This window comes from Molossus molossus, unplaced genomic scaffold (assembly GCF_014108415.1).
Source record: "Molossus molossus isolate mMolMol1 unplaced genomic scaffold, mMolMol1.p scaffold_m16_p_2, whole genome shotgun sequence".
Taxonomy (NCBI): domain Eukaryota; kingdom Metazoa; phylum Chordata; class Mammalia; order Chiroptera; family Molossidae; genus Molossus; species Molossus molossus.
The window spans coordinates 62,062,292-62,087,861 of NW_023425355.1; positions in this window are offsets into that span (position 1 = coordinate 62,062,292).

The window sequence follows — 25,570 nt, forward strand, 5'->3', positions numbered from 1 at the left end:
AGAGTCAGGATGGCAGGACTAGGTCCTGATTAGGGATAGAAAAGACTGGGGCAAAGTCAGTTGCAGAGGAACAAAGAAAAGTTTTTAACTTAGAATAATGACAGGTCTAGGGCTTCTTACAACTGAGCCCACAGGTCCCAAGAATAACAAGACAGTAGGGTACAAACTAGACTGGTGCAGCAGACTCAGTCCTGACTGGGCCAATGGGCCCCTAACCTACCCCTGGACTTCAAAGACAACGATGGACCTTGAGAGAAATACTGTGACTCATTCGTTTCTGGTCATGCTGGAGGGCCCATATCCCCTACTCGGATGTGATCTTCTTCAGTGACTGTTCAATTGCTGGCCACTGCCACTCCAGGCCAGCCCCACATCAAGTTCTATGATACTTTGGCCATCAATCCTGCCAGCCTGCCTCCTGCATGATTACCCAAAGAAACCTCTACAGGAATACCTGGAGGCATTTAACATAGTGCAGACAGCCCACCCAGACCTCAAGGATGTTCCACTGCCTTCATCAGAAGAGGTATTTTTCATGTACAGAAGCAGCTATGTCTAGGAAGAAATCAGGTATGCTGGGGCAGCAGTATTAACTCTGGACCATGTCATTTGTCTCAGTCACTGAGTAGGGGAACTTCAGCCCAATGGCCTAACTCATAGCCCTAATCCAGGCTCTCTGATGGGGCAAGAAAAATCTGCTACAGACCAGACAGAAACAATGAATGATAGACACTGCCTGATGGGAGGTTTTTAGTCCCAGAAGCTCTAGGTTGGACTTTAGTCAGTCAGCTGCACCAGACTACCCACTTAGGTTACACCAAGCTTACTGAACTCCTGAGAGGCAGGTATTATTGGGTTAAGTCACAGGGAAAGGGAGAAAGCAGAGAAGCAGGAATGTGTGGATCTGAGTAAGGAGGAGGAAAAGGAAAACTGGGCAATGTGCAGACAGCTGATAGATTGAGCAAGCTCTCAGGTTTATGTCAGGGAAAGTACTAGGAAAGTCACAGAGGGTCTATGCAAGATAAAGAAAGATTAAAGCAGGAAGATAGGACCTTAAAGGAAACCTTAACCAAATGTACTTTAAAAATCAGTGAAAACTGGACCACTCTGCTACCCCTTGCCCTCTTACATTTCTTGCAGGCCCTGCACTCCACCCTGAAAGCTGTCCACAAACTCATCTGTGATGCCCCTGCCTGTGCCCACTTCAGACCCTATGCACCCATTCCAGCCCAGGGACTCAATATGGTTCTCTGAGGACTCTGGCAAATGGTATCCTCTATATAGATATGAGTATTGCTACCCCACATTTTTTTTGTTTGTTTGTTTGCTTGAAAGATTTTTTTCCATCCCTTCATTTTCAACCTATGTTAGTCTCTTGTGAGGTGCATCTCTTGTAAACAACATATATGTGAGTCATGTTTTCTTATCCAGTCATCTACTCTGTGTCTTTTTATTGGTACATTTGGGCCATTTACATTTAAGGTGATTAATTATATGTACTTATTTGTTGCCATTTTTGTTTAGTTTGGTTATATTTTTCTTTTTATTTCTTTCATTAATTATAGCAGTTCCTTTAGGATATTTTGCAGTGCTGGTTTGGTGCTAATATATTCGCTTAGGCTTTTTTGTCTGGGAAGCTCTTTATTTGACCTTCTATTTTGAATAATAGCCTCGCTGGATATTGTAGTTTTGGATTCGGATCCTTGTTTTTTGTGATCTTGATTCCTTCATGTGATTCCCTTCTGACCTCTAGCGTTTCTGTTGAGAAGTCAGCTGACAGTCTTATGGGTATTACTTTTTAGGTAACCTGTTGCTTATCTCTTGCTGTCTGTAGGATTCTCTCTTTGTGTTTAATTTTTGGCATTTTAATTATTATGTGTCTTAGTGTGGGCCTGTTTGGGTTCTACTTCTTGGGACTCTCTGTGCTTCTTGAACTTGAATGCTTTCTTTCTTCACTAAGTTAGGAAAATTTTCAGTCACTATTTCTTCAAATATATTTTTTCAAATATATTCTCTAACCCTTGCCCAGTTTCTTTCTCATGGGGACTCCTATGATATGAATATTGTTACATTTCCAGTTGTCCCATAGTTCTCCTGTTTGTTATTTGATTTTTTCTTTTGGTTTTCTGATTGGTTGAATTTTTCTACCCTGTTCTAATTCAACGATCTGGTCCTCAGCTTCCTCTCCTCTGCTGGTTAGTCTTTCCAGTGTTGTTGTTTTTTTTTTTATTTCTGCTATGTCATTCTTCATTTCCAGTTGGTTAGTTTTCAATGTTTCTATATCTTTACTCGTGTTGCTGATGTCCTTACTCATGCTGTTGAGCTTCCTAAAGAGCATGGCTCTAAACTCTACCTCTAATAATTTGTTTACTACATTTTATTGATCTCATTTTTGATAGAGTCTTGTTTTCATTTAAGGTTTGTTTCTTTGTTTCACCATTTTGGCTATCTTAGTGTGTTTTGGAGCTTGCCAAATTTTCCCTGTCGGTGTTGATGTTCTGCTGTTTGTGGCTACCTCAATGGGTTTGATTGATCCTGGGTGGGCCCATGTTAAACACCACTGTAAAGTCTTCCTTTCCTGGGTAGATTTGCAAGTTCAGAAAAGGTTCAGTTATCATCTAGCTTTTTGCCTAGAGGCTAGGAGTCTCAGTTACTCAGGGCCTTGGAATGTAGCCCTGGTGTTCTGTGTAAGAGGATTTCCATAGATTGAGACAGATTCTGGTTATTAATGAGCATCAATTTGCATTTCTTTGCTTAACGTGTAAGGGGCTGAATTTCTGAGGGAGGGCTGTTGCTTTTTCCTGCAGCTCTTGGAAGGAGCAAGCTGGCCACTGCCTTCTGTGGTCATGAGTCAGCAACAACTCTAGTGCCCCCCAAATTTTGGGTGTCCCCACAGAGTTCCAGGCAAGTCCACCCTCCCTCTGCCAGAGCCCCAGGTGACTGTCTGTAGCCAATCCAGTGCTCTGTTCTGTCCCTCTGCATTGTGGAGCAAGCTTAGTATTTTATCTCCGAGGGCACTGATGACAGCTAAGGCCGCTGTTGTCTGTGGGCTTTCAGCTGGCCACCCTCTAGTGCCTCTGCAGATCCTACCAGTGTTCCTGGTTATATGGTTCTGTCTCACTGCTTTTCTGTTGCTTTTCCAAATATTTGTCTTTATTTTAGTTGTAATTCTTGTTTGGTCCTGGGAGATTGTCTGTATAGCTTTCATTTACTCCCTTGCCTTTTTTGCATCTCCTACCCCAGATTTTTTTTTTTCCATTTGCATGGAAAATTTGTTTCCATTCGTTCACTTTCATCCTTTGTGAATCTTTTGCCCTGAACTGAGCCTCTTGTAGACAGTATATATATCGGTCATATTTTCTAATAAGCATTTAAACCAATCACATTTAAAGTTATTATTGATAGGTACTTATTTGTTGCCATTTTAATTCTTTAATACCTGTATTTCTCTCTCTCTCTCTCTCTCTCTCTCTCTCTCTCTCTCTCTCTCTCTCTCTCTCTCTCTCTCTCTGTTTTTTCTTCTTCTTCCAACAGTCCTTCTAGCGTTTTGTGCAGTGCTTGTTTGGTGGCAGTAAATTCTTTTAGCCTTTTTTTGGTCTGTTGAGTTCTTTACTTCCCCCTCAATTATGAATTATAGCCTCTCCAGACAGAGTAGTCTTGGATTCAGTCTGCTGCTTTTTATTACTTTGTATACTTCATGCCACTCCCTTCTGGCTTGTAGTGTTTCTTTGAAAAATCAGCTGACAGTCTAATGGTAGCTCCATTGTTAGTAACTTTCTCTCTCTCTCTTGCTGCCTTTAGGATTCTTACTTTGTCTTTAATGTTTGCCAAGTTAATTATGATGTGTCTAGGTGTGGGTCTTTTTGGGTTCATCTTTTTTTGGACTCTCTGTGTTACTTGGAGTTGTGTGACTTTTTCCTTCACAAGGTTATATAAGTTTTATGTCATAATTTCCTCAAACATGTTCTCTATTCTTTTTTCTGACCTTCTCCTTCCGTTAACCCTATGCTGCAAATGTTGTTACCTTTCATGCTATTCTAAAGCTCCCTTAAACTCTCCTCCTGCTTTTATTTTGATTTTTCTCCATTTGATGTTTTAATTGAAAGTTTTTTGTACATTGTCTTCTAACTCACTGATTCAGTCTTCAGCTTCTTCCAATCTACTATTGAATCCTTCAAAGGTATGTATTTTTATTTCAGCTATGTCATTCTTTTTCTTTTTTTCTTTTTTTTATCCTCACCTGAGGACATTTTTGGTTCAGGTAGAGTGGGAGGGAGAGAGAGGAAGAGAGAGAGAGAAACATCGACGTGAAAGGGACCCATCAAGTGGCTGCCACTCGCATGACCAACCAGGGCCAGGGACAAACTGCAACCGAGGTATGCGCCCTTAGCGGGAACCAAACCCGGCTCTCTCTGAACCATAGGCCAATGCTCTAACCTCTGAGCCAAACCAGCCAGGGCCAGCTATGTCATTCTTTATTTTGACTTGACTTTTGTTCATAGCTTATACCTCCTTTTTTATACCTACATAGTTTTCACTGGGTTCCTTTTTTTAAAAAAAATTTTTTTCCCTTCATTGATTTTAAAGAGAGAGAGAGTGAGAGAGAAAGATAGAAATATTGATGAGAGAGAACATCAATTGGCTGCCTTCTGCATGCCCCCCACTGGGGATTGGGCCCACAACCTGGGCATGTGTTTCAACTGGAAATCGATCTGGCGACCTCTTGGTGCATGGGTTGACGCTCAACCATTGAGCCACACTAGTTGGACTTCACTGAGTTCTTTATAATTCTTATTGAGTTGCTTATAATTCTCACTAAGTTGTTTGAGCACCCTTATAACCATTTTTTTGAATTGTTTATCTGATGAATTGCTTGCCCCCATTTTATTTAGCTCATTTTCTGGTGTTTCCTCTTTTATTTTCTTTTGAGGGTTGTTTCTTTGTCTCACCATATTATTGTTCCATATTTACAGAGCCAGGTGAGGCAGGCTGGGTCTTGGGAGCAGGTCTTGTGTCCAGGTTTATTGAGTCAGGGTGTGTGGTGTTCCCCAAATCTGGGATCTTGTCCTGTGGTATGGGGGCGAAACTGCAGCAGTGGGCCAGCAGCTCTTTGCTGCAGTGGAGTCAGTAGGGCAGTGGCTTTCTGCTGGTGTCATGTTCCATGGGGTCTGCGGGGCCCTGTGTTGCTAGTGGGTCCTGCAGGGTTGGTAGGTTCCTCTGCTGTTGGTACACCCTCAGGGACTGTTGGCCTATCTGTTGCTGGTGAGTTATGATGTGGTGATGGGCTCCTTTGCTGCTAGCTGGTCATGATGTGGTGGTGGGTTCCTCTTCTGCTGGTACGACCTTCAGGGGTAGTGGACCCCTCTGCTGCTGGTGGGTCAAGTGCAAGCACTGGATCCCTCTGCTGCTGGTAGGTCCACTGGTGTGTTAGGGCACTCTGCTGTCAGGGAAGAGGTGATGGGGTTGGAAGTATCTATCTGTAGCCTAGGGCACTAGGCTTCTGCAGTTCCCTGCAGCCTCCTCCCTAGGAGGACACTGTGGATATTCAAATGGCCACTGTCTGATCCAAAGTTGGAGATATACCTGGCCAGGGGTGTTCTTCTGCTTCTGACATCTTCCTCTGCCTGGAGCACCCTACTTGCTTGCCTTGGGTTCCCCCATCAACAGCAAGCTGCCCACCCACGCTCACACCCACACACTCTCTTTCTCACACACACTCACCTACTCACACTCTCACCATCTCTGCTGTCCTGCCTGCTGCTATGTTGCTATACCCCTGTCCTATGTTTTTTGAATGGAGCACTTAAAGCATTTACACGTCAAGTGATTATTGATGGTTATGTATTTATTATCATTTTATTATTTTACTGCTTTTGTTTTGATTGGTTTCTCCTTCTTCTCATTCTCCTCCTTCTTCTTAAAGCAGGTTCTTAAATGTTTTTTTGCAATACTGGTTTGCTGGTAGCAAGCTCCTTTAGTTTTTCTTGTCTCAAAAGCCCTTTATATCTTCTTCAATTTTAAATGATAACTGTAGTGGATAAAGTAACCTTTTTTATAGGTTCTTGCTTTTCATCACTTTGAATATTTCATGCCACTCTTTTCTGGCCTGAAGTGTTTTTGTTGGGAAATCAACTGACACTCTTATGGAGGCTCCATTGTAGATAATTAACTGCTTTTCTCCTACTGCTTTAAAGATTCTATCTTTGTCATTAATCTTTGCCATTTAAGTTATGATGTGTCTTGGTTTGTGCCTCTTTGGGCTTGGGGCAATCTGGGACTGTTTTGGGGACAATTTGGGCTTCCTGGGCATGTGTCTTTTCCCTTAACCAGGTTAGGGATGTTTTTGGTCATTATTTCTTCAAATAAGTTCTCAATCCCTTGCTATCTCTTCTCCTCTGGTATTCCTATGCTGCAGGTGTTGTTACATTCATGTTTCCCAAAAGTTCCCTTAAACTATCCTAATTCTTTTAATTTCTTTTTTCTTCTTGCTGCTCTGATTGGGTATTTTTTTCTACCTTGTCTTCTAACTCACTGATTCAATCCTCTGCTTCATCCAACTTACTTTTTATTCCTTTGATGGTATTCTTTATTTCTGACTGGTTCTTTTTTCATGGTTTCTATATCCTTTTTCTTGCTGTTGTAGTTCTCCATCAGTTCCTTGAACATCCTTATAAACCTTAGTTTTAACTCTATGTCTGATAAATTATTAGCCTCCATTTCATTTAGCTCTTTTCTTGGAAATTCCTCCTGTTCTTTCATTTGGGGCCTATTTCTTTGTCTCCCCATTTTGGCTGTCTCTTTGTGTTTGTCTATATATATTAAACTGCTATGACTCTCAGGCTTAATGGGAAGGCCTTATATAATAGGTGTTCTGTGGAAGCCAGTGATGCAGCCTCCTTGATCTCCTTAGCCGGGTGCTCTAGGAATGTCCCTTATGTGGGTTATGTGGGTGCTCCTGTTTATTTGGGTCTTGATTGTTACTGGCCAGTTTGTGAGTGGGTTAGACCCTCAGGCTGGCTGACTGACAGATTCAGTCCTGACCACACCCTGAAATCTGCTGTACAGGTGCTGACAAACAATACAATACAGTACAAAGAAAAATATAAAATAAAAAAAGTAGAAAGTAGAAAAAGAAAGGAAGAGGAAAATAAGTAACTGGATTAAAATTAAACTTAAACACACACACACACAAACACACACACACATGCCCCAAACCACCACCACCACCACCACTACAACAACAATAAAAAACCTTGGATCTGCTCTATATGTAGCTGAATGAATTTTGCTTCACTGTTGTTGGATCTGGCCCCTTGTGTGTGTGTCCCTGTCGTCTTGGGCAGTTCTCTGGTGCAGGCCAAAGTGAATCACTGTCCCTGCCTGCTCCTTGGCCTCCTGGTTGGAGCCCTGTAGGGTGGGGTCCCAGGTAGTCCCATGAGCTGGGCTTTCCTAACATAGAGGCTGGATCTCCTTTGGTTTTAGCCACTTGTATGTACATTTTTTTGGCCTGCTTTTCCTTCTTCCCTGGCACTGGGCTCTGAGGTATCAAAACCAGTCAGGGTTGTATACACAGATTTGTATTGGGGGTGGTGCCTGTAGCTAACAGGAGGGGCAGGCAGTCTTTTCTTCTCCTCCCAATGCTTCAGTTCTGCCTGGGTTGCTGGCAACCCCTGTTCACCACCCCAAGCAGTAGAGAATAGGAAAAAAAAGTATAAAGAGAAGAGAATGAAACAAAAAATACCCTGATTGACTCTTTAAAAATAAGAAAGTATGACATTCTCATTGTTTTCAGGATAGATATATTTCAATTCATTTCTTTTTTACATCTTCTTCCAAAACATCAACAGAAAAGTATTCTTGTCTTTAATATCTAATTGATAAATATTTTCTTTTTAAATTATAGCTTATATTCTATACATACACTGTACCCCATGGCCTATTACAGTATTTGCTACAGAGTAGTTTTTGGTATGAAAGGGATTAGGATTGTACCTCATTTTAATTTTTTTATTAACTGAGATATGATTATAAACATGGGATCAATAGGGTCTCCCTCTGAGATGATTGTGTTAATCTCTGAACATTTTGGAACTGGATAGGACCTTGGAGGACATCCATTGCAGTATTTCCCTGAGTGTCAAACTGTGCTCCTTGAAATACTATCTCTGGAATGTGACTAGTGAAAGTGGTTCCTTATCAATTAAATTTTGGGAAACACAACAAAATCTATTTTCTTCTTAGAGATCCTCAATCGATGTGAGTACACTTGAGGGTTCTGAGAAGCACTGCAGTAAAGAAACCTACTAACTTCTATCTAGTGTTAAACTCCCTTTTTTTCATAATATTTACTAACATCCAGCAAATAGGATTCTTAATGGATGCATCTGAAAAAATTGATTTAGTCACTCTTCTTATTTACTGGTTAAAAAACACAGGATCTGTGAGTGAAAGTGACTTATTCAAGGTTACTAGCATTTTAGAAGAGCTGGGGCAATACATCAATCTTTTGTTGCTAGGTGAGATATACTATAGTACCTTTCATCAGAAGGTATGATGTTGAGGTTAACAATAGGCCAAAGTGTTATTGTACTTCTGTTCTACACTTTTGCTTTCCTTTTTATATTCCATAGATTTCTTTCTCATGGCACCTTTCTCTAAATCACTTACAATGACATTCATCATATAATACCTTTTAGTCCCTTAACTTTTCATATTAATGTTATATGCACTAAATTCTGACCTGTACCTCTTGATTATGTGATTTCTCTAGTTCTTCATGTGGCTAGATCTTTCTCACCCTTTAGGTCTCAGCCTAAATGCTACCTGTCACCATTCTAAGTTTTCCTTTTCCTCCCACAACTATTATTCTCTATTGAAGCACTAGGTTCCTTTCTTTTATGGCACTACACAGTTTTAAGTTATCTCAGCTGTTTTGCTCACCATGTGCCCTCAACACAATGTCTGGCCCATAGTAGGTACTTGGTAGATATTCATTGGATAAGTTAATAAAACCAGGAACTAAAACTATCTCTGTTAACAGTTTCCATTTAATAAAAATGCCTCTCCTCACCTTCTTTGACCTTCTGGGTTCTTTATAACATTTTTTTTGAAGGATCCACTGGGTAATTTGTAGGATTCCTAATGAATCAAAGTGACATGATTTGCTTGCACATTCTAGCAATGGTCCATTCCTCTTCAAGTCAAATAACACCATTTTTAACCTTCACTGCAGTAAAAATGTGATTTTGTATTCCCTAAAGAGAGCATTTTATAATTTCTAGAAGTTTAGTGGGGAAAGTTTTGTGGAAACTTTTGCCAGGAAGGTAACAGATGAAAGACAGGTTTCCAGCATAGAAATGGCATACTTTGATTGATGTGGTAGATTATATTACTGTTCAAAAATATCTACTTCCTCCCCTCAACTTCATGAGATGAGTACACCTACCCATCCCTAGACTTTGAACTCAATTATATGACTCACTTTGGTCAGCAGGATGTTAACAGATGTGAGGTAAGCAGAGACATGCAATATGCCTGTGTCTCTAGTGCTTCTGTGATCACCATAAGAAGAGCTGTACCTTCAGCATGGGTCCCAGAATAAATATACATAAGCAGACCCAAGTCTGTCTTTTACAAGGAGCCAAGTCCAGCTGGAGCTTGAAGCAGAACTGATAGGCTGAAGCCAGTCTAGATCAGCCAACCCTGTCAATCTACAAACCTGTGAATGGGAATAAATGGTTGTTCTTTAGAGTTATTGAGTTTAAGGTCTTTTGTGTGTTTAATTTTCCCTTTGCCTTTACTAGCAATAGGTGACTGACAATTGACCTTTGGTCAAACTATTGATTTACCAGGCCCTTTCAGGTATCTTTGAATAATTTATTATATTTCTCTCTAGGATATCTTTAGAATAATGCATGCTAATGTCTTTCTAGTCTAGGGAGAGACATACTTTTGTTGAAAGTTCTGATAAGGTAGCTGGAAACTTACCAATTTAGCTGCTCCTGAGATTGAGCTAAATTACCCTGAATAAAAAAACAGAAGTGGGGAGAACATTCAATGAGGACAAGAACAAAAAAGAGGAAGAAACTGGCAAACTGACAGCTGGTTGTTGAAGAAGACTTTGGGGGAGATGCCTAATAAGGATTTTGTTTTGTTTTGTTTTTTATCCTCACCTGAGGACATTTTTCCATTTTTTGTTCAGATAGAGTGGGAGGGGAAGAGAGAGAGAAACATTGACATGAAGGAACACATCGAGTGGCTGCCTCCCACACGACCCAACCAGGGCCAGGGACAAACTGCAACCGAGGGACATGCCCTTAGCAGGAACCGAGCCCCGGTCTCTCTGGACCACAGGCCGGAGCTCTAACCGCTGAGCCAAACCGACCAGGGCCTAATAAGGATTTTGATTAGTTGTTTGCTTTTTGATGTAAACTTTTTCCTTCCCCTCACAACAAAATCTCCAGTAAAATCAACACTGTGTACTACTACTTTAGAGTTTGCCTTTCTTTAGATGCACTGTATTCTGAATCCTGCTTTGGGGTTGACATAAGCAGTACTATTGAAACAGTGGGATATATATATATATATAATGCAGGAAGGAGAATTACTCACAGAAAGAAAATGGTTCTTAAACTAGTAACAACTTTGTAAGCTCTAAGTGTTTTCAGTATTCCATTTTTCTTTCATTGCCTGTCCTCACCTTTCCCCTTGCTTTTACTCTCTCCTTTCCCTTTTATGCCTAGATCTGATTTAGTATTTGAGAGATACCATGAAGGCTTCTCCTGATGGTTTCTAATTCTTTAACTACTGGTCTTTCCTGTAACCCAAAATTCCAATCTTAGAGATTCATTTATTTGGATTCAAGTATGATTTGTCTTATTAATTTATTTTTGTTACAGATGTTTCTACTTTTTTCCCCATTGACACCCTCCTCCCCATCACCCACCTCAACCCCAACTTTGTTGTTCATGTCCATCAGTTATGCATATATGCATATAAGTTCTGAGGTTTATCTCTTCCCTCCCCTACTCCCCCTCTTCTGAGGGTTGCCAGTCTCTACCCTACTTCCACGTCTCTGGGACTACCCTATTCCTCAAACTGTTATGTTCATTATATTCCACAAATAAGTGAGATGATGTGATATTTGTCTTTCTCTGCTTGGCTTGTTTCGATTAGGATAATACTGTCCAGGTTTCTCCATGTCATCTCAAAGGATAAGAGATCTTTCTTTCTTACAGTAGCATAAAACTCCATTGTTTATATGTACCACAGTTTTCTTTTTATTAATTAATTTATTTTTGTTACAGATGTTTCTCCTTTTCCTGAACTGATTTCTCCCTCCCCCTCCCTCCTCGCCCTGTCCCAAGCTTTGTTGTTCATGTCCATTGGTTATGCATACATGCATATAAGTTCTGTGGTTTATCTTTTCCTCCCCCCTCCCCTTCTGAGGGTTGTCAGTCTGTACCCTACTTCCACGTGTCTGGGTATACCCTGTTCCTCAAACTGTTATGTTCATTATATTCCACAAATAAGTGAGATCATATGATACTTGTCTTTCTCTGTTTGGCTTGTTTTGCTTAGCATAATACTTTACAGGTTGCTCAATGTCATCTCAAATAATAAGAGATCTTTCTTTCTTACGGCTGCATAGTACTCCATTGTGTATATGTACCACTGGTTTTTTTATCCATTTGTCTACTGATGAACATTTGGGGTGTTTCCAGATCTTAGCTATTGTAAATAGTGCTTCTATGAACATGGGGGTACATATATTCTTTCTGATTTATGTTTCAGACTTCTTAGGGTATATTCCTAGAAATGGGATTACTGGGTCAAATGGCAGTTCAATTTTTAATTTTTTGAAGGAACACCATATTGTTTACCATAGTGGCTGTACCAGTCTGCATTCCCACCAGCAGTGTACAAGAGTCCACTTTACTCCACACCCTCACCAACACTTGTTGTTTGATGATTTATTGATGGTGGCCATTCTGATAGGTGTGAGGTTTACCTCATTGTTTTAATTTGCATCTCACTGATGATTCGTGATGTTGAGCCTTTCTTCACATGTTTCTTAGCCATTTGTAGGTCCTGTTTGTAGAGTTGTCTATTTAGGTCCCCTGCCCATTTTTTAATTGGGTTCTTTGTCTTCCTTTTATTGAGTTGTATGAGCACACTATATATTTTGGAAATTAACGGCTTATCTGATATATCATTGGCAATTATGCTCTCCCTTACAGTGGGTTGCCTTTCCATTTTGATGACTGTATATTTTGCTGTGCAGAAGATTTTGAGTTTGATGTAGTCCCATGTGTTCATTTTCTCCTTTGTTTCTGTTGCCTTAGGTGATGTATCATTGAAAATTCTGCTGCGTATGATGTCTAAAATCTTGTTGCCTACAGTTTCTTCTAGGGTTTTTATGGATTCATGAGTCACATTTTAGTCTTTTATCCATTTTGAGTTTATTCCTGTTTAGGGTGTAAGTTGATGGTCTAGTTTCTTTTTTTTTTTTTTTTTTTGCATGTAGCTGTCAGATTTTCTCAACATTTACTAAGGAGGTTATCTTTACTCCACTGTATGCTCTTGCCACCTTTGTCAAATATTAATTGAGCATATTGCCTTGGGTCCATTTCTGGATTCTCTGTTCTGTTCCACTGATCTATATGCCTGTTCTTGTGCCAGTACCAGGCTGTTTTGATTACAGTGGCTTTGTAGTATAACCTGAAATCTGGTAATGTGATCCCTCCAACTTTGTTCTTTTTCAAGATTGATGTAGCTATTCGTCTTTTTTGGTTTTATATGAACTTTTATAGTATTTTTTCTAGGTCTGTGAAGTATGTCGTTGGTATTTTGATGGGGATTGCATTGAATCTATAGATTGCATTGGGTAGTATGGACATTTTAATGATATTAATTATTCCAATCCATGAACAAGAAATGTGCTTCCACTTTTTTATATCTACCTTTATTCATTTTTTCAATGTCCTGTAGTTTTCTGTAAGTAGGTCCTTTACTTATTTGGTTACATTTTTTCCTATGTATCTTAATTTTTTTCTGCAATGGTAACTGGGATTGCTTTTTTAGTTCTCTTTTTGTGAGTTCATTATTGGTGTATATGAATGCCATCAATTTCTTGATGTTTGTATCCTGCTACCTTGCCGAATCTGTTTATTAAATCTAGCTGGTTTTTGGTGGAGCCTTTAGGGTTTTCTATGTATAATATTATGTTGTCTGCAAATAATGACAGTTTCACTTTCTCCTTTCTAATCTTTTATTTTTTCTTCATGTCTGATTGCCGTGTCTAAAACTTCCAGTACTATGTTAAACAAGAGTGGCAAAATTGGCATCCCTGTCTTGTTCCTTTTTTTAATGGAAATGCCTATAGTTTTTGCCCATTGAATATGATGTTGTCTGTATGTTTTCATATATGGTCTTTATTATGTAGAGATATGATTTCTCTATTCCCAAATTGCTGCGTGTTTTTTATCAGCAATGTGTGCTACATTTTGTCGAATGCTTTTTCTGCAGCTATTGATATGATCATATGGTTTTTATCTTTAGTTTTGTTTATGTGGTGTTTCACACTTATTGATTTGAGAATATTGTACCAGCCTTGCATCTTTGTGAAGAATTTCTCTTGGTCATGGTGAATAATTTTTTTAAAAATATTCCTGGATCCTATTTTCTAGTATTTTGTTCAGGATTTTGGCATCTATATTCATCAGGGATATTGGCCCATAGTTTTCTTTCTTTGTAGTGGCTTTTTCTGGTTTTGGAATTAGAATTATGCTGGCCTCGTAAAACCAGTTTGGGAGCGTTTCTTCTTCTAGAATTTTTTGGAATAGTTTGAGGAGAATGGGTGTTAGTTCTTCTTTGAATGTTTAGTAAACATTCCCGTGAAGCCATCCTGGCCTGGGCTTTTGTTTTCTGGGAGAGTCTTGATTACATCTTCAATTTTTAAAGTTATTATTGGCCTGTTCAAGTTTTCTGTCTCTTTCTTGTTCAGTTTTGGAAGACTGTGTGTTTCTAGAAATTTTTCCATTTTACTGAGATTGTCCAATTTGTTGCCGTATAATTGTTCATAGTATTTGTTAATGATCCTTTGTATTTCTGTGATGTCAGTTGTTACTTCTCATTTTTCATTTCTAATTTTGTGTATTTGGGTTTTCTTTTTATCTCGGTGAGTCTTGCTAAGGGTACATCGGTCTTGTTTATCATTTTGAAAAACTTTCTTTCATTGATCATTTGAATTTTTTGGCCTCTACATCATTGATTTCTGCTTTCATCTTTACTATTTCTTTCTTCTACTTGCTCTGGGGTTTTCCTATTGTTTGTTTTCTAGTTCTTTAAGATTTTTGGGGTTTTTTTTATCCTCACCTGAGGACATTTTTCCATTTTTTGTTCAGATAGAGTGGGGAGGGAGAGAGAGAGAGAGAGAGAGAAACGTCGACATGAAAGGGACACATCGATTGGTTGCCACCCGCACAACCCAACCAGGGCCAGGGACAATCCGCAACCAAGGTACATGCCCTTAGCGGGAACGGAACCGGGTCTCTCTGGACCACAGGCCAATGCTCTACCACTGAGCCAAACTAGCCAGGGCTAGTTCTTTAAGTTTTGAGGTTAGATAGTCAATTAAAAATTTTTTTGTTAGTTTCTTTTTTTTTTTACATTTTAAAAAACATACTTTATTTTATTTTTTCATTTCCTCTGTACCTTCTTCCCTCCACCCAACCACAATCACCATACTGTCCATGTCTGTGTGTTCTCTCTCTCTTTTTCTTTTGGCTAAATCTCTCCAACCCCTGCCCACCAGAGATGTTTGCTTGCTCTTTATCTATGTGCCTGTCTCTATTTTGCTTGGTAGTTCAGTTTGTTCATTAAATTCCACATATGAGTGAAATCATATGATACGTGTCCTTTTATGATTGGCTTATTTAACTTGGCATAATGTTCTCCAAGTCCCTAATTATATATTTTTAAAAATATTTTTTCCAAATACGGTAACATTCATAGGTTACATGGGTTAGGATGTGGACATATCATTTCAGGGGCCACAATTCAATTCATTTCAAATGATTTAGGAAGAGAGTTGAGAAAAGGTCCATCTCAGGGGATGGCGGTCAAAGTGTTGTATCTGCAAAATTAGTAGATTTTTTTTTATAGTCATCATGTTTTGTTTTTTAATTATCATTTTATTTTATTTTATTTTTGTTACAGGTGTTTCTCCTTTTTTACCTCATTATCATCATTCTCCCCATCCCACCCCCGCCCCGTCCCCGGCTTTGTTGCCCATGTCCATTGGTTATGCATACATGCATATAAGTTCTGTGGTTTATCTCTTCCCACCCCCACCACCCTCTCTTCGGAGGATTGTTAGTCTGTACCCTACTTCCATGTTTCTGGGTCTACCCTATTCCTCAGACTATTATATTCATTATATTCCATATATAAGTGAGTATTTTGTTTCTTGAGATAGGTCTGTAGTGCTATGAACTTCCCTCTCAGAACTGCTTTCACTGCATCCCATAGAAGTTGTGTTGTTGTGTGTTCATTTTCATTGGTTTACAGGAACTTTTAAATTTCTTCCTTGATCTCCTTGGTAACCCATTCCCTGTTTAATAACATGCTATTTAGCTTGCATGTGTTTAAATGTTTTTGTATATTCTTGTTGCAATTAATTTCTAGTATCATGCCATTGTGATCTGAGAAGATGCTTGATATGATTTCAATCTTCTTGAACTTGTAAATAGTTAGTTTGTGTCCTAACATGTGGTCTGTTTTTGAGAATGTTCCATGTGTACTTGAGAAAAATGTGAATTCTGAAGCTTTAGGTTGTAATTCTCTGTAGATATCCATTAAATCCATTTGGTCTAGTGCTTCATTTAGAGTCTCTATTTTCTTGTTAAGTTTTTCGTCTAGAGCAGTGGTTCTCAACCCTCCTAATGCCGCAACCCTTCAATATAATTCCCCATGTTTTGGTGACCCCCAAACATAAAATTATTTTTGTTGGTACTTCATAACTGTAATTTTGCCACTGTTATGTCTTATGTGATCCCTGTGAAAGGGTTGTTCAACCTTCAAAAGAGTTGCGACCCATAGGTTGAGAACCGCTGGTCTAGAGGATCTATCCAGTGATGTGAGTGGCCTGTTGAAGTCCCCTGCTATGATTGTATTGCTGTCGACTTCTCCTTTGAAGTATTTCAGAAGATTAAGAATATATTTTGATGCTCCTATATTGGGTGCATATATGTTTAACAAGGGTATAACTTCCTGTTGGATAGATCCTTTCAATATTATGTAGTGGCCATCTTTGCCTCTAGTTATGGCCTTTATTTTGAAATTTATTTTATCAGACAAGGGTGTTGCTACCCCAGCTTTTTTTCTTTTCCATTTTCTTGCAAGATTTTTTCCCCATCCCTTCACTTTCAACCTATGTGAATCTTTTGTGTGAGGTGAGTCCCTTATGAACAACATATAGATGAGTCATGTTTTCTTATCCAGTCAACTTCTCCATGTCTTTTGATCGGGGCATGCAGTCCATTTCCATTTAACATTATTATTATATGTGCTTATTCTTTGCCATTTTGGATTATTTTGGTTATATATATGTTTTTATTTCTACAAATTATAGCAGTCCTTTTAACATTTCTTGCAGTGGTGGTTTGGTGCTAACATATTCCCTTAGCCTTTTTTTTTTTTTTTTGGTCTGGGAAGCTCTTTATTTGACCTTCAATTTTGAAAGGTAGCCTTGCTAGATAGAGTAGTTTTAGATTCAGATTTTTTATTTTTATGACCTTGATTACTTCATGGAACTCCCTTCTGGCCTGTAGTGCTTCTGTTGAGAAGTCAGCTGAGAGCCTTATGGGAGTTCCTTTGTAGGTAACCTGTTGTTTATCTCTTGCTGCCTTTAGGATTCTCTCTTTGTCTTTAATTTTTGCAGTTTTATTACTATGTGTCTTGGTGTGGGCCTGTTTGGGTTCTTCTTACTTGGGGCTCTCTGTGCTTTTTGAACTTGAATGCCTTCTTCCTTCAGCAAGTTAGGAAAGTTTTTTGTCACTATTTCTTCAAATATATTCTCTAACCCTCTGTCTTTTTCTTCCTCTTCGAGGACTCCATGATGCAAATGTTATTACGTCCAGTTGTCCCACAGTTCTCTTAAGCTGTCTTCGTGTTTTTTAAGTGTGTTTTCCTTTTGGTTTTCTGACTGGTTGATTTTTTTTATCCCTGTCTTCTAATTCACTGATCCGGTCCTCAGCTTCCTCTACTGTGATGGTCAGTCCTTCCAATGAGTTCTTTATTTCTGCTATGTCATTCTTTATTTCCAATTGGTTGGTTTTCAATGTTTCTATATCCTTACTCATGGTGCTGATGTCCTTACTCATGCTGTTGAACTTCCTCAAGATCATGAGTCTGTACTTTACCTCTGATAACTTGCTTAACTGCATTTTATTTATCTCATCTTTAGTAGAGTTCTTTTGTTCTTTCATTTGTGATTTGTTTCTTTGTTTCACCATTTTGGCTATCTCAGTGGATTTTGGAGCCTGTCAATTTTTTTTCCTGAGGTTGTTGGTGTTCTGTTTGTGGCTTCCTCTACTGGGTTTAGATGAATGTGGGAGGATCCACGTTCAACACCACTGTCATGTCTTACTTTCCTAGGTTGATTTGCATTCCCAGGAAAGGTTCAGTTATCCTCTAGCTTTTTGCCTACTGGCTATTATTCTAAGTTACTTGATGAGCCTTGTGTTGTAGCCCTCAGCTGAATGAACACTCTCAGGTGTTTAGCATAAGAATATTTTTAGAGGGTGGGGCAGATGCTGGTTGTTAATGAGTCTCAATTTGTATTTCTGTGGCCATGCTGGGTGGGTTTATATTCTAAAGGAGAGGCTGATGCTTCTTCCAATTGCTCTGGGAAGGATCAAGATGGCCACCACCCTGTGTGGCCATGACTCAGCAAAAACTCAGAGCACCCTCCAAATCATGGGTGTCCCCACAGAGTTCCAGTCTAGTCTTCACTCACTCTGCCAGAGCTGAAGGTGAGTGACTGTAGCTAATTTAAATCTCTGTCCCAGCCCTCTGCACTGTGGAGCAAGTTTGGGATTTTAACCCTGAGAGAGCTGCTCACAGATAAAACAGCTGCTGTTTGTGGGCTCTCAGCCCACCCTCTCATGCCTCAGTAGACCTACCAGGCTTTATTAAGTGTCCCTGGTTATATGGTCCTCTTCAGCTTTTTTTGTTGTTGTTGCTTTTTTTTGATGAGTTGTTTTTATTTTAGTTGTAATTCAGGTTTGGTCCTGGGAGATGGTCTGTGTAGCTTCTATGTACTCTGCTGCCATTTTGGAAATCCCTGTATTAATGTTTTTTTAAAACTTTACATAAATGATTTCTTGTGTACATGTTATTCTGCAACTTTCATTTTTCATTTAACATTATGATTATATCTATCCATGTTGATATATGCATATCTTGTTCATTCATTTTACCTGCTGCCATGTATCACACTGTATGACTAATGCAATTTATATTTTTGTCTTTTGGTGAATACCTAGGGTGATTTTTTTGTTTTTTACAGTGCTGTGGCAAACATCATGTAACATGCTACTTCTTCATGTTTGAAAAAGTTTTTCTAAAATAAATGACTAGAAGTGGAACTACTGTGCTTTAGAGAATGTCCATGTTCAGACTGACTGGATATGACTAAATTGTTAGCCTATGTGATGTCTCAAAGGATATAAAATTCCACCAGTGTGTAAAATTGACTTTTATCTATTTTATTCACAATGTTTAGTATTGCCAGACTTTGCATTTTTCCAGTAGTAAAAATGGTACCTTTTTAATTTTCATATGTGTACTGGGCATTTGAATTTCCTCTTTTGTGAAGTGCCTTTTCAAGTATTGTACCCATTTGCATATTCTGTTGTTCTTACAGATTTTCAGAAATTAATTGTATATCCTAGATCTCTATCTTTTGTCAGCTTTATACTTTGTAAATCCAGTCTGTGGTTTTTTTGTTTGTTTTTAGTGTGTTTATGTTATATTTTGTATATAGAAGTTTTACATTTTCATGTGGTAAAACCTATTTGTATTCTTATTTATAGCATTTTTTGTTTGTGTTCTGTTTATGGAGGCCAGGAATTACTGAGTACCTCAGGGAAAGAGAAGTAGAGGGACAGGTGGTAGATGGTGGAAACAGATATCCCCATTCATTCCTGTTTTTCTTCTTCCACCATTTCTCCCTTTATTTCCATCCTGAAATTGATGCCTTTAACAAACAAATTAGGTTGCCTTTGCAGTGATTTGTTCAATTTCACATCTAGACATATATTCGGCTTTTTTCTGCCATGCTGCCTTCTTAAAAAAAACTTTTCCAGATGCTTGGTGTCACTGTAAACCCCAGTGGAGAAGATTTGTCTGTGTCTTTAGGAATAAAATAAATAAATAAATACACCTCCAGATTTATATAATTGTGCCAAATGAATTATCTCATATATGAAGAGTATCAAGCAATGAGCAACAGATCTCATTTGGTGGATATTTTTTCCTGGTTTAGGATGTCTTTGTAAACAATCATTTTCTAAACCTTTATTGCTTTAAATTTCTATTGCAGTACCACAATGCCAAATCCATAAACACTCTCACAATCAAAATTGTTGTAACCTGGTTTGGGGATCAAGGGAGAACAAAAACAAAAAAAAAGAAAAACAAACAAAGAAACAAATTGAAGACAATGATACGCGAAGATTTCTCACACTCCATCTAATCCTTCCTCTTTTCCCCCCACCTTCCACCATACTTTGCAGCTTAAATTGTTTAGTTACAGAGATCATTCCATTTTTCTCTGTTTAGTGGTTGGACAACAAAAGTAAGTTTGACTGCAGCAAGTGAAAAAAAAATTCGCTGAAAACAAACAAAAAGCTGCCTATGTGGCAATCTTCTGCATTAATCAAAACCTCCAGTAGAGTTCAGAGGATCAATATTTGACTAAAGATGAAAGAAAGCTAAGCTTCCATTGAGGGTAGGAGAAGAGGGGGGATTTTTGGGGAAAAAAGACCTAAGGGCAAGGTTCATCAAAAGTGGCCAATGGCAAAACTTGTTTAGTCCTCTGGTTAGCTTCTTAGGGAGACCTCCTCTGTTTAAGGAATGGCTGTTTTTTTATGCACATATCAAAGTTCAGCTTGATTGTCTCATCTGGGAAAGGAAGCCATCTGTCAGTATTCTCCAAATAATCTACATAATTGACTTTCAAACTAGCCTCAGAGAAACAGGCATTCATAACCTTAACTGTGGCAGGCGGAGTGTGTGTCTGCCATTTTATCAAGAATGCTAAATGGTACCTGGGCTATTCTCTTCTGTCTTCTGCCAGATTTTTTCCAATTTGTACATATAGCTATATTTCCTTTTCAGACCACATTAAAAAAAATGCCAGCTAGGCAGACTGGGCATAGAGCAGGGGGAAATGTGCTTGTCTTTTGACAAGCCCTGGAGTCAGCTACCAGCCACCTGCCACTCTTCACTCTGCTCCTAGGGACTCAGTTCAGGGGAAGTCAGTAGGGGAACATTACTAAGTCTCTCTGCACTAGAGCTGAACCCCTGAGAATCCTGAATCTCCTGGCCTGAAATTCCATTTGGGTATTGGTGGTGGGAGAGGAAGGGATATCCTCTGAACTAGCTTGCCCTTAGCTTCTAGCCCTAGCAAAATGGGATAAAGGGTCTCTGGTATATAGGTAGAACATGTTAAGGGATAGTGTATTTGTTTCCTCAGGGTGAGATTGAGGAGGTGTTAAAATTATAATAAGGTTTATTCTTCCACAACTGAATCTAATAACTCATATCTGTAGGAAATTACTACTCCACAAAATACATATTAAAATTCATATTAAGCCCGGCTGGTGTGGCTCAGTGGTTGAGTGTTGACCCATGCACCAAAAGGTTGCCAGTTTAATTCCTGGTCAGGGCACATGCCCAGGTTGTGGGCCCAATCTCCAGTGGGGGGCAAGCTGGAGGTGGCCAATTGAAGCTCTCTCTCATCGATGTTTCTATCTCACCCTTCCTCTCTCTAAAATCAATACCAAAAAAAAATCATATTAACTCTCAGATCCCACCTCAGAATTCTAGATCCAAGACAACTCTGGCTTGAAGAATAGTCTTTTGTAATTTTCAAGAGAACTCTTTGCTTTATCTTTCCAGAATCTGTGAAATACATTTCTTAATCTGGCTAACTTTAGAGGTCTCCATCTTTCTGGTTTGTACACTGAGACTAAAGACCTAAACTTCCCCAATATTTAGCAGTGGGGAACAAAAAGCAAATTGCTAAACTGAGTTTAAATTGAAAATTTTCCCCTTCAGAGTATTGTAACCACAGAATAAATGCAAATATGTTTGAGTTTCCAAAGAATGTTTGGAAATCTCATTTCCCCACAGATAAACAAGTTAAATAGTAATCTTTTAATGGGGTGGTAGAAATTGAGGCAGAAGGCTCTTGTTAAAATATAGCCCATGAAGATAAAATGTAAATGAAAACTGCAGTCACATATCTGATGATTATTCTGCTTTCTTATGATCTTCAACCAGTTTTTGGTCTCTAGCTATTGTGTACCTACTTAAGCATATAACCATAATTGTTCTATACTTTTATACATACACAGAATATTATTAAACATAACAATTTTCCAGTGTTGGAAGAAGGAAATATATAAGGCTTGAGTTATGGATATAAGACACTCTTATTTCCCCTACCCAGTTAATGCCAGTATTGAACTGTCTTTTCTGCTGTGTTTTCCCTCTGATGCAACACAGCATTTAGCATTCTGTATTCTGATTAGAGTAGAAAACAGCAGCATCTAGGCTGAATGGGGCAGGAAAAATTCATTTGGTGCAACCAGTTGTGATGGGCAGTGTTATTCAGTGAACTAGTGAGGAAATGAAGGTAGAACAAAACCTGTCATAGTGAGGCAGATGCACTTGTTTCATTTGGTGTGAATGTCTGTCTCCAGTGGTTGTCATCCAGTGTAATACAGTGCAGTCATGTCCTTGAAGTCTTCCCAGTTAGGTCCACAGTGAAATTTTGATTATAATGTAAATTTTATCTATCACAATTAAGGCACAAAAGTAGAATTGAGTACAACATACTTGAGGAAGACATAATAGGAATAGCATGTCAGGCAACACCAAGGAAAGATCATGTGTGTCCTGGAATATAAGATTTTTTCTTGTGAATATGACAGATCTAAATTATTTGGGGCTGAAGGACAGTCAAATTAATACATAACTGGATATTTTTATAAATACGGTGAGATACTAAAACACTGTATCAAGGATTGTTATGTATTTGTTGCTCATTTGTCTAATGTTGTTTTGAGTCTTTTAATCCCTTCAAACATGCTGCCTCAAATGCTAGTGTGTCCATTCGCCCAGATATGAAAGAGAAAATGCTGCATGATTCCTTACATATGAAGTTCAAACACATAAAAAAACTAATCCATAGTGGTAAAACAATTTATAATAGTGATGGTCTTTAAGTGTGTGTGTACATGGAAATTACTGGAAAGATGAAAGGGAACTTTTTTGGCTGATAGGAATATTCTCTATATTATTTTTAGTGATGGTTACAGGTGTGTATACATCTGTCAAAACATATCTGAAAACTTAAAATCTGTGAACTTTATTGTATGCTAATTCTCCCTCAATAAAAACAATAATGTAGAAAAAGAAGTGTTTCCAAATCACAAGAACACTGAGAGGCACTGCTGTTCTGGCTAATTCAAAGTTCATCTACTTTGGTTTGGAGCTATTTTTATTGGGTTTATCAAATATTCCATGAAAAACGTTTTTTGCGCATAAAACTCACTTTAGATAAACCAAACCAAAGGGAAGCTCCATTCATCTTTTTTTTAAAAATGGAAAATAGGTAGATTTAGATGCTGATAATATAAAGCCTTTTAAAATGGGGCTATTAGGCAAAACGATTTTTAAATCCTTTTGCAAGTTTTGTAAAGTCAGGCCTAAGGAAATTTGGCTCAGGCTCCTCAGGTGGTAAACAGCAGAGTTGTGCACCAAGTCCAATTATGTGTAGCTTCAGGGCCAGCGCTCATCTTTTTCATTGCTGTTGTTTTTTTTTTTTTATTAATTAATTTATTTTTGTTACAGATGGTTTGCCTTTCCTCCCATTGACCCCCCCCCCTGCTCCCAATCCCCCACCTCAGCATAGTTGTCTATGTCCATTGCTTAAGCATACGCATATAAGTTCTGTGGTGTAACTCTTCTCTTCCCCCATCCCCCTCTTCTGAGGTTTGTCAGTCTCTACCCCACATCTATGTCTCTGGGTCCATTCTGTTCATCAGTTTGTTTTGCTCACTATATTCCACAAATAAATGAGATCATGTGCTATTTGTCTTTCTCTGATTGGCTTACATATCTCAGCATAATACTGTTCAGGTCCCTCCATGTTGTCTCAAAGGATAAAGGATCTTTCTTTTGTACAGCTGCATAGTATTCCATTGTGTATATATACCACATAATTTTTATCCACTCATCTAATGATGGACACTAGGGCTGTTTCCAGATCTTAGCCATTGTAAATAGCGCTGCTAAGAACACAAATTCTTTTTTGATCGGTGTTTCAGGATTCTTAGGATAAATGCCTAGGAGTGGGATCACTGGATAAAATGGCATTAAATTTTTAATTTTTTGAGGAACCACCATATTGTTTTCCATAGTGGCTGCTCCAGTCTGCATTCCCACCAGCAGTGTACTAGAGTCCCCTTTTCTCTACACCCATGACAACACTTGTTTGAAGATTTATTGATAGCAACCATTCTGGCAGGTGTGAGGTGATACTTCATAGTCATTTTAATTTGTATCTCTCTGATAATTAGTAATGTTGAAGTTTTTTTTATGTCTCTTGGCCATTTGTATGTCCAGTTCGGAGAGGTGTCTGTTTAGGTCCTCTGCCCATTTTTTAATTGGATTGTTGGTCTTCCTTTTGTTGAGTTGTATGAGCACTCTATATATTTTGGAGATTAACCCCTTATCTGATGTATCATTGGCAATTATGCTCTTCTATATAGTGTGTTCCCTTTACATTTTGATGTTTGTTTCTTTTTGCCATCTCTCGGCCTGCTGGGATTGGTGCAACACAATGAACCTACAATCACACGCTGGTTGGAGTGAGAGGGAGATTTATAAAGAGAGCAAATGCTCCAGATCTTTAGACATAGTTCTATTTATTTTCAGTCTGGTACCCCCAGGTTGCAAGTGGATTTAAGTAAATTATTTCCTTGAGATGACATTACTGCATACACCCTTGCTTTGTTTCTTGCTTTTTATGAGAAGAGACCTTGAAGCCAAAAGATAACAAACCCTTATTCACATGCAAAGGCAGCACCCAGTACATCTGGGCCAGGTTCATCCCCCGCCCAGCTAGGATTTCGAGAATGCATTAACACAAGGATGAGAATGCTTAACACAAGGTTAAAACAACGTTCATCTTCCAACCCTCTAACACTACATTTTCCCCTTTTGTTGTCTTCAAATTGTGAGATTGCCACGACTACGGTGGTCAAGAGCATCATCACTCATTTTTTTGGTCTTCTGATAAAGTAGAATTCAAAATGAAGGCCATTACATAATATTAAAAGGATCTTTCCAACAGGAATACATAACCTTGGTAAAAATATATGGACCCAATATAGGACCACCAAAATATATTTAAAATCTTCTGGAAGACTTCAAAGGAGAAATCAACAGCAATACAATCATAGCAGAGAACTTCAACACCCCACTGACATCATTGCATAAATTGTCTAGACAAAAAAATAAAAAGGAAACACAGACTCTAAATGAAGCACTACATCAAATGGATTTAATTAATATCTGCAGAGAATTACACCACAAAACTGCAGAATACACATGGGACATTCTCAAAGATAGACCACATGTTAGGGAAAAAACTAAGTCTCTACAAGTTCAAGAAGATTAAAATCATATTAAGCATTTTCTCAATCACAGTAGCATGAAACTAGAAATTATTTGCAACAAGAACATGCAAAGACATTTGAAAACATGGAGGATAAATAGCATGAACAATGAATGGGTTGACATGGAGAGCAAAGAAGAAATTAAAAACTTCCTGGAAACCAAGAAAAATGAACACACAACAAAACAGTCTATGGGGTGAAGCAAAAGCACATTTGAGAGGGAAGTTCATAGCACTACAGGCCCAACTCAAGAAATAATAATTAAAATTCAGTAACCTCACAACTTGAAGAACTAGAAAGCAAACAATGATAAAACCCCAGAGCAAGTAGAAAGAAGGAAATAGTAAAGATCAGAGCAGAAAAAAATGACATAGAGACCAAAAAATCAATTCAAAGGATCAATGAAACAAAGAGCTGGTTCTTTGAAAAAATAAACAATATTGATGGAACTTTAGCTAGATTCACCAAGAAACAAAGACAGAGAAACAAAATACACAAAATCAGAAATGAAAGAGGAAAAATAATAACTGACACCACAACAAAATACAAAGGATTGTTAACAAATATTATGAACAATTATACGGCAACAAATTTGA